We start from the raw sequence: 9,711 nt of genomic DNA on the forward strand, positions 1-9,711 counted from the left end.
CACACTCCCCTCTTCCCTGTCGCTGCCCACCTTCCGCTGTCACGACCCCCGAAAACCGACACCGTCGACAATGGAAACCTAAGGCCTACCCCTACCACGACCACGCTACACAACGCTACACTATGCCCACCGGCTGCTGGGTCACTATCTCCGAAATGGTGCCCAGAGTCCTAAAATGGCCGGTTTTAACCCCACTAGCCCAAACGAGCCCAAAACCTACTAGCTAGCCCAAACTCCATATCCCTTCCTGTGTCCCTGTCTAAATCTTCCCCCCTCCCCTTCCTCCCGGAGCCCCAAACTTCCCCGGGGGGGAGAGCCTCCCTCCGGTCGGCCACCCCCCGCAAAGCCCATTCGGCAAGAAAAGTAAATTGGCCATCAATATTAAAGGATCAGGAAGGCAAATTAAAAGACTGTGAGAGAGAGAAAAGGAGAATGATAGAGGTGGAAGAGATGAGTTTGAGATAGACAGATAGAACAGAAACAGACAATAATATGTGAAAGTGCCAAATAAAGAAACAAGCATTTGCAATGCAATCGGTCTCGCCTTTGGGACCTTACATGTATTCAACTACGCCGCACATTAGCCTGGGTGCTGAAACATCTACTGTTCTTTAACATGGAGGGAAAGTAAGCACCAAACAGCATGACACGCCAGGTATGGGAACACATGGAGAGAAATGTTGCCTTTCAGCAGGAAATGGTCTAGTCCAAAGCGCTGTTTTTAACATAAAATCAGGGTGGTCCTGTCACTGAAAATAGAAGATTTGTTTTTTTAATAGAAATAGTTAATTGGCAAAACCTTTTCGAACACAATAAAAATGTCAAGGTCTACGAGAAAGAAAAAGCCATCAGGCTAGGCGTGTGCAAGTCGCAGAACCTGTGACATTAATAGCCACTAAACCGATATCTCATTGCAGAAAAGAAGTAGTAGAGCAGAGACCAAACGTCAAACACTCGAGAACACATCAGAAAGAGGCAATGGATTTTACTTGAAACGCGTTCTTGCAAGCACCTTAACACTCGCACACACAGGTTACACCTGTCTACTTACATTTTATTTTTAATTTAGTTTTCAGTGCACTCCTCAATACGCACTCTCTTCTGGAATGCACAGGCCGAAACAAAGACAGTCTTCTTCTAGAGGGCAGACTGGGCAAAGGATAAACAAACAACAGGTAAGGGGCACAACAGCATTGCAAAGTCATTCAAAAGCAAACACCACAATAAACTGTAGGGAGGACATTCAAATAAAGTGAAAGGAAATTTAAAAATCAGCAGCATTTCTACGAGCCTTGAGCCATCCAGTGCAGCGAACACTTTTAGCTGCCTTAAAGGAAATCTTTTCCTTCCACTCGTGTCCTCATTTAAACATGTGCGTGAACCTTCACGCGCACCGCATTAGCCATTTGATTGGCTCCGCTGAGGGGCGACCGCTTTCCAATCGGCTTTAATAAATGACGCTCGAACACTGGTGTTTCTGGGCTTGAGAATGGAGAACCCTCATATGATTGATTTTCTTTTCCAAATGAGTCGTAATTTTTGTGGTGTGCACATTTTTGCCTCAGGGCACTAGCAATTAGTTCAGCTGGGTCTGAAAGTGAATTCCGTTTTCCCCCATTCTTCATAACAGGAGTATCAACTGGCGACCTTGCCTCAGCAACAGTCAAATCTTATTCAACATCCATCATGCTAGGCACATTTTCAGCACTATCCTTCCCAGGGTCATTGGTTGTGGGAGAATTGTTATTAGCTTCACGGTGTTGTTTTATAAGGCTAATGACTGAATTGCTGACATTTGTACTTGTTGGTGGTGGTGGAGGTGTCAGCGGGGGTGGTGGTGGAGGATGAGGGGGTACTGGCCAAATTGTAGGTTGATGCACTGAAGCAGAGAGTGTCGTCAAAGTCAGTCCTTGGAATGGGTGAACATATGCAGGGTTGTCAAGCAAACCTCACTGCTGCAAAATTGTCTCTTTTTCCTTGAACTGCAACTATGGCAGCAATTTGAGCCCGGATCCGGGCTAGCTACTCCTCAAGTGCTGCCATTTTCTGAACGGTCTCATAATTTTGTGGAAGGTGTTTTTCAGCTTGCACTGTCTCTTCTGGAGAGGGTGACATGGCGGAACTCTCAACAGACTTGGAACACTGGATTTGTTTGCTAGTGATACTTGTAGATATGTAATTCCTGATCTTTTTACAAGATTCTCTGCCATTATTCGTTAGCCAGGCAACATCAGGCAGAGATGGAACCATGGAGTTTTTGAGAGTTTCACAGTCAGCAGCACTTTGGTCGGCTACACTCTGAAAAAGGGTCGCAGACACGGATGAAAAGGAAGAACTGTTCCAATCATTCGGACAGGGCCGGCTCTAGGCTCATGGTGGCCTTGGGCAAGGAGCGTAGGTAGGGGGCCCGGAAGAGGTGGTCCGGGCGGGGCGGAGCGCGCAGGCCAGTAAAGAGGGGAGGGGGTCAGGGTGTTTAGTAGTGGAACAGAGCCGGAGGCTGCCAAATCCCTGCCAGGGGCCACCACGCAAATATGTATCCATCCTCAGAGGATTAATATATTAAGGATATATATTGGCGTGGTGGCCCCTGGGGTTTGGTGGCCCTGTGCAGGTGCACCGCTTGCACATGCCTAGAGCCGGCCCTGATTCGGACCACGCTGCGAGTATATCCATATGCTTTAAACTCCTACTCTGATATGAACCAGTCAGTCGGTACACCAACGTAGTCAAAGAGCTGCCGGATCAGGCTGATCAATAGAGACATTTACTGCACAAAGTTGAGCTGCGATATACAGATCGACAATCTTTTGACTTTGGTTTCCAAAAGATGTAAGACCTTCACATAACTGCGAGTGGACTTGCTGGCACATTTTTGCTTCTGATCACCCTGCTATTGCCATTGCCCTAGGAGTTAAAGCTTGGCTTTTTAATCAGTAGCACTCACAATATTTTATTTTTTAATCCACTCAAACAGATCCAAGCGCCGGGAAACCCTCAGGGTAGCTGTTGCGCCATACAAATGCAATAAATAAATAAATAAATAAATAAAATAAATAAATAAATAAATAAAATAAATAGACACGTAAGTAGATACAAACAAATCTTCTGATCTTTTACACTCCCGGTCGTCAACTCTAGTCTTGGACACTTTTCATACACTTACTTTTCAAATATAATGTTTGAAAAAAAATATTAATGTCTACAGGTGCTGGTGGAAGACAATTTCCATGGACTGCAATCTCGAGAATGTTAAAGTGATTCTGGTATTTTACTGATCTATGCTGGTCGTTTTCTATCAAGAAAGTTAAATAGAGGCAGTTGCCAGAAAGATAAAAAAAAGAAAACCCCTCAGCAGAAAGCAATTCTGGTATTTTATTGACCTCTACTGGTCGTTTCTATCAAGACAGTTAGACAGAGGCAGTTGAACAGAAAAAAAGTCACTAAGCGGAAGCAGACAAGTCCTAGGTATGATCTCCAGAGCCCACAAAGAACATACACATATATATGATATATATTTATTTTTTGTTTTATTTATCTACAATTTTTATATGAAGTGAGCATGACAAGACGCTGGAGGCATCAAGGGCATGGGTGGCTTTAGTAGAACTATTGAAACAACCCAATAATGAGGACGATGTAGTAGACCATCCTCCGGGGGATTGACCGCTCGATAGATCTAATAGCCTGGATTGCTGACTGAGTGACTTACCGCCTCCTATGATGTGCATACCACGTATTCACAGGCTGTATTGTGAGATGCATAACACTGTTTCTTAAAAAGCAATAAAAACCTGTTTTAAAAAAAATGGAGCAAGCATGACCCTGAAGGGCATCAGAGCGCTTTACATTACACCATTTGGATACATTAGAAGGTTGAGGAGGTAATATGCATACATTTGATTTGAGAGGTAGACAGTGGTAGATAAGATACCATATATTGATAACAGTAAAGTATAATTTAAAGTCTTAGGATGTGAATTTGTTCATTAGAATCATTTTCACGTCTTTTTTGAAGGAGGAGGAGGAAGAGATCTTGTGTACATCTGTTGGTAAGGAGTTCCAAATCTTCGGGGCAATACCAGAGAAGGCTCTGCAGCACATTCTCTTTTTATGCAAGGACTGTGATTTCAGTAGTAGCAAGCTCACACTTTGCAAATGTCTGCAACCTCTCAAAAGCTCTAGCTTTTGTGCCAAGTAACTGGGGGTTTTGATATGAAGGGCTTTATGAGTCATGCAGGCAATCTTTAGTTGTATTCTTGCCTCGTATGGTAGCCAGTTCAATGCTTTTAAGGTTGGAGAAATTTGGTTATTTCTTTTTTTTAAGAACATTTTTTATTAAGAAGAAAAACAGAGCATATCAAGCAATAAATGGAGAAAAGGATACAAAATACAATTTAGCCGCATATATGTCGAAGCTGGAGGATCTTTAAAGAGCAGCCCTCGCCCTAACTATCACCATGACAACAAAAGATATCAAACAATATATGAATACACAGAGACAAAAAATGAAATACAATTCAGCCACATGTATGCCTAGTTCGAAAGATCTCTAGGGGGCAGATCTCGCCCTGTACACATTCCACGGCCCCCACTTATTGTCCCACTTTTTAGGGCAACCTCTAAGGTTATACATGGTTTTCTCGGCCAACATAGCCCTGTCCATCTCTGCCACCCATCGTATCACAAGCGGGCGGTCAGGAGAGCCCCAGTACATTGCTATGGGATGTTTAATAAGGAGGCACCCTAGGGCCAACCACTGGTGTTCTATATCCATCAAGTCAGTCGCCTCCCAAACATTGAGGATCCCTCCCCAGGGACTGAGTGGAATTGGTTTCCCCAATGCCTCCGTCATTTTCTTAACAGCCCCTTGCCATAGGCGTTGAATCACCGGGTAGTCCCATAAGTTGTGATAAAAAGTTCCTATCATGCCGCAGCTGTGCAAACAGTGGGCATCGGGGCGTCTGCCCAATTTAGCGAGTAGCGGGCCTGACATGTAAGTTATGTGGTGTATTTTAAGCTGTGTCAAGCGGAAGCGGTGGCAGATTCCCGTGGGGACAATCACGCCGCTAACCAGTCAGTATCCTCTAAGTCGCCCACGTCGCCCTCCCACTTGTGGCACAGAGCTGGAAAGGAATCAGGTACGTTGTTAGAGAACTTGCGATAGGTACAGGAAATCGCCTTAGTCAACAGGGGTTCAGAGAGAAATCTGTCCTCTAAGGGTGAGGCCTCTGGGAGGTAGGAGAGGTGAGGTATATTTGCCTGGATGGCGTCCTTAACTTGGAGGTATCGAAAGACCTCCCTGTGTGAGAGTGCGTGTTTCTGTTGCAATTCTGGGAAGGATAGAAGTTTCCCTCTGTATATCAAATCCACCAACGGTGGATATGCCAATAGTGTCCCATCTGTCAAATCACGGCTAGAAACAGAGGAGGCCAAGACTCTGCGAAGACCAAACGGGGGTCGCCTTAGTGGACTTGTTGGACTAACCAAGGCTCTTAGTGGCGCGATGCCATATGGCCACCATCTGTTGCATGGGACCTACATAGCGATTACGCTGTGGTCTGCTGTATAGAGCCCCAGGTAACCCTCACTCCTCATCTGATAGCATTTGAGATGGAATGCCGGGTCCGTGGGTGTACCATGGATCCACTGATTAGTGGCAACCAGTTGGGACGCCCAGTAATACAGGCACATATCAGGTAGAGCAATGCCACCATCGTACCAGCCCTTAGTGAGTTTACGGAGAGCGATGCGAGATGCCCTGCCGTCCCACAGCAATAAACGAATTTCTCCCTCAAGAGTGGTGAAAAAGGAATTTGCAAACGGAAATGGGCAGTTCTGGAGGACATATAAGAAGCGGGGAAGCGCCAGCATTTTAAATAAGGCAGCTCGGCCAGGGAGGGACAGAGGCAAAGATCTCCAGTGGGAGATGTCGTCATGTAATGTCTGCAGGAGGCCCTTAAGATTGTAGTCGTAAAAAAGTTGGGGATCCGGGGTGACAAAAATGCCGAGGTATTTAAAACCCTCAACAGCCAGAGGAACGGAATAACCTCTGGGTAACGTAGACGGTGGGCCATGCAAGATACATAGGACAGACTTGGACCAATTTATGGAGTAGCCAGAATATTTTCCAAAATTGGCCAGGACGTGAAAGAGATCATAAACAGAGGCAGCGGGGTTGGACATATACACCAATATGTCGTCCGCGTACAGTGAGATTTCGTCAACAACACCTTCGGCCCATCTAAGGCCCCGGATAGAATGGTCCGCGTGGATCCAATACGCCAGTGGTTCTAGAGTTAGGGCGAATAGCAACGGTCACAGGGGGCAACCTTGCCGGGTCCCTCGGTGCAGTGGGAATTGTCTGGAAGTGTGATTATTGACTCTAACCTGACCCCAAAGGTCAGTGTAGAGGAGCCTGACCCACTATATGAAATGGGCCCAAAGCCGAATTTTGTCAAGACTGCAAAGAGGCATGTCCACTCTATTGAATCAAACGCCATTGTGGTGTCGAGAAAGAGGATAGCGGCGTCTTCTTGCAAATATGGCTGTCTACCAAGTACATTATGGACTCGACGGAGGTTCAGTGCTGTGTTTCGATGTGGGAGAAATCCCGACTAGTCAGCGTGGACCAGGGACGGAAGGACCATGAGGAGTCTGGTAGCCAGGAGCTTAGCCAGTACCTTGGCCTCAGAACTGATTAAGGAGATCGGTCTATAAGAACCAACATCCGTAGGGGGTTTATTCGGTTTAGGAATGACTAGGATGGACACCAGCCTCAGATCAGGCGGCAGAATGCCTCTTTCCTTGCTTTCCTTAAACATGTTTTTCAGATGTGGAGTGACCCCTAAAGCTACGGATTTCAGGAATTCAATCAGGACCCCATTTGGACCCGTGGCCTTGCCAGATTTAATAGCAAAGATGGCATTACTGACCTCCTCTGAGGTAAGGTCCGCTTCCAGCGCCTCCCTTTCCTCATCCGAAATGGAGGGTAAGCGCATTTCATCTAGAAGGGACTGGGATTCCTCAGCATTATAGTGTGCCCTAGCCGTATAGACGTGTTCGAGGTGATCAGCGAAGGCCGCTGCCACTTCCTGGGGGGCTGTTATTCGCGCTCCATCGTAACGGACAAGCAGGGGAACCCATCTCGTCCCCTGGTCACGACGTTTCAACCACGCCAGCATTTTACCCGCACGGGCTCCTAACTCGTAGATTCTATGACGAGTCTGGAGAAGCCTGGTCTGCGCCGGTTCCGAAGCCAAAGCCCTGTATTGCTGTTGTTTCGACTGGAGCCGATGGGCCGTATCTTCGGACGGATTAGCATTATGGGCGGACTCGAGGCAAAGCAGATCGGTTTTTGTTTGGATCACTTACTCATTGTGTTCCCAGACATATCCGACCTTGAGAGCCAGTGCCCTGCCCTTAAGAATAGCTTTGTAAGCTCCCTACAATGTTATTGCCGAAGTCACGGAGCCGACATTTTCGGCAAAATAAAAATCAGTATGTTCAATCAAGTCCTCCTTAATATCAGGGATCTTTAAAATCCAGGGGGTAATGATGATCGGCCCTCGGGTGAACTGCTGATGGTAAGTGAGCTCGACACTGAGGGGGGAGTGATCGGAGATGCCTCGAGGAAGACCCCGCACATTGCGGAGATGACCAACGTTGGCCAGGGGACAAAAGATATAACCAATGCGAGACATGCTGTTGTGGGCATTAGAATAGTGGGTGAAGTAGGGAGTGTCAGGGTGTTGTGTATGCCAAAGGTCCTTTAATCCCATAGCTTGTGTAAAATCTGCGAGATCAGACCCTGATCTATTTGAATGTCTCTGGGGTGTCTGTCGACCGTGTCGTCCATTGTCATGTTAAAGTCACCTTCAATGATCAGAGTGCCCTGGGGGATACCCAACATTATCTTGCCAAGAGCTCGTAACGCCTCGCCCCCAGTGCTGGTGGAATATAGGCTGAGATTACATTCAGTGGTCTGCCTTCCCAAGTGGCCTCCAGGACTGTAAACCTTCCCTGCGGGTCTGCCCATGAACATGTAGGTGTAAGTGTGAGAGTGGTTTTTATAAGAATACCGGTGCCCCGGGACCCTGAAGTAAACCCGGCATGTATCAGCAATTTATATCCCCATCGTTGGAGTGCTCTGCAGCAGTAAACCACTAAGTGTGTCTCTTGTAAGAGGGCAAGGTCGGGGGCATGGCGTTTAATGAACTGTAGAACAACCCCTCTTTTGATTTTGTTGCCCAACCCATTGACATTCCACGTCATAAGCGTAAGTTTCCTATCAAGGAGGTTTGTCAAGAGGCACACCGGCGGACCGAGAAACAATAGGGGACCCCCCATGAAGGATCGAAACAATACATTGCAAAGGCTCAAAGCACGTGGCTCACATCGTCCCAAATTGTGACACGCTCTGTCTTCAAAAACCAACAAAACCAGAACAGCAAAAAAATGTCCCAATACCCCCCTCCCTCCCTTTCCATTCCCCCTCCCTGCCCACCTGCCAGTGGACTTTAAACTATCCACTCCCCAACAAGGCAGAGTGCCTGTGGCCCTCCCAAACACTGACTGGGTGCCTAGAGAGCCATGCGAGCCCTCGCCTGAAGTCTATGAGATCGTGGTGCCTTATACAGTTTAGGTCAAATTGTATCGGTGTGTTCATCTACATATTACAATAAACAGTGATAAAAGCTGGATGGTCCTTAGTGTCTGGACCAGAGGAAGAGTACAAGGAGAACATGAATCAGTTCAAACCAGCCGGTATGTGGCCGCCCAAGGTAAAAAGTCACAGCAGTATAAGGAGGGCCGAAAAACGGCCTCTTGACTGCCTCGTAGAGGAGTCCCAGGCAACTAAAAGACGTCACTGGTCATCCTGATTGCCATCAGTAAACAATTCCTGGCTTTCGGGCAGCAGGTTCTGGCCGGAGTGGTCGTCCGAAGCTCGACGATTATTAGGAGTTTTACCTGATTGCGCCAACCCTCGAGCCAGTCCCAGACCTCCTCAGGGGACAGAAAGAACCAAGTATTGCCCTCCGACTCTACACGCAATTTAGCGGGAAACAGCATAGCGTACTTTATATTCTTTGCTCGCAAGGCCTTTTTAACTTTCAGAAAACTGCGCCTCCGTGCTTGTACCTTCACCATGAAGTCGGGGAAGATCGTGGTGTGGGTATTTTCCAGGTGTAAGGGCGGCCCGCTCGTGCCGTTTGAAGGATGACATCCCGATCCCGGAAGTTGAAAACTCGAGCGATTATGGGGCGGGGGAAGCACCCGGTTTCGGCCTGCCACTCGGGACCCTGTGTGCCCGCTCAATGGAGAAATAGTTAGATAGTTGCTTGGGCTGGAGGTGTTTTAGGATCAGATTCTCGACGAAGAGGTCAGTGGTCGGCCTCTCCGTTCATTCCAAAACCCCCAGGATGCGGAGGGTATTGCACCTTGCGCGTTCTTCATAATCATCTAGGAGCTCTCCCATTTGCTGTTGTTGTTTTTGGAGTTGGGTTACCTGTTGTTGGAGGGTGGAGGTGTCATCTATGAGCGCTGTGGTCTTAATCTCTATGTCTCTAACTTTGGAGTCCATTTTGCGGAGATCTGCCCGCAACAAGGTAACCTCTATGTTCACAAAGTCTATGTGGGCCTCCAGAGAGGAGCGGACACCAGCTATCGCCTCCATCACGTCTTCCAGTGTGGGCGGTTTTCCTGCATGTGGGG

The 9,711-nt window shown here is 47.4% G+C and overlaps 1 pseudogene; it reads right to left on the reverse strand.

Moving 5' to 3' along the window:
• Positions 1–1,364: 1,364 nt before the first annotated feature.
• Positions 1,365–9,223, reverse strand: LOC147685202 (mitochondrial fission regulator 2-like; annotated as a pseudogene).
• Between the last annotated feature and the right edge of the window lie 488 nt (positions 9,224–9,711).

Source organism: Lissotriton vulgaris, chromosome 10 (genome assembly GCF_964263255.1).
Source record: "Lissotriton vulgaris chromosome 10, aLisVul1.2, whole genome shotgun sequence".
Lineage (NCBI taxonomy): Eukaryota > Metazoa > Chordata > Amphibia > Caudata > Salamandridae > Lissotriton > Lissotriton vulgaris.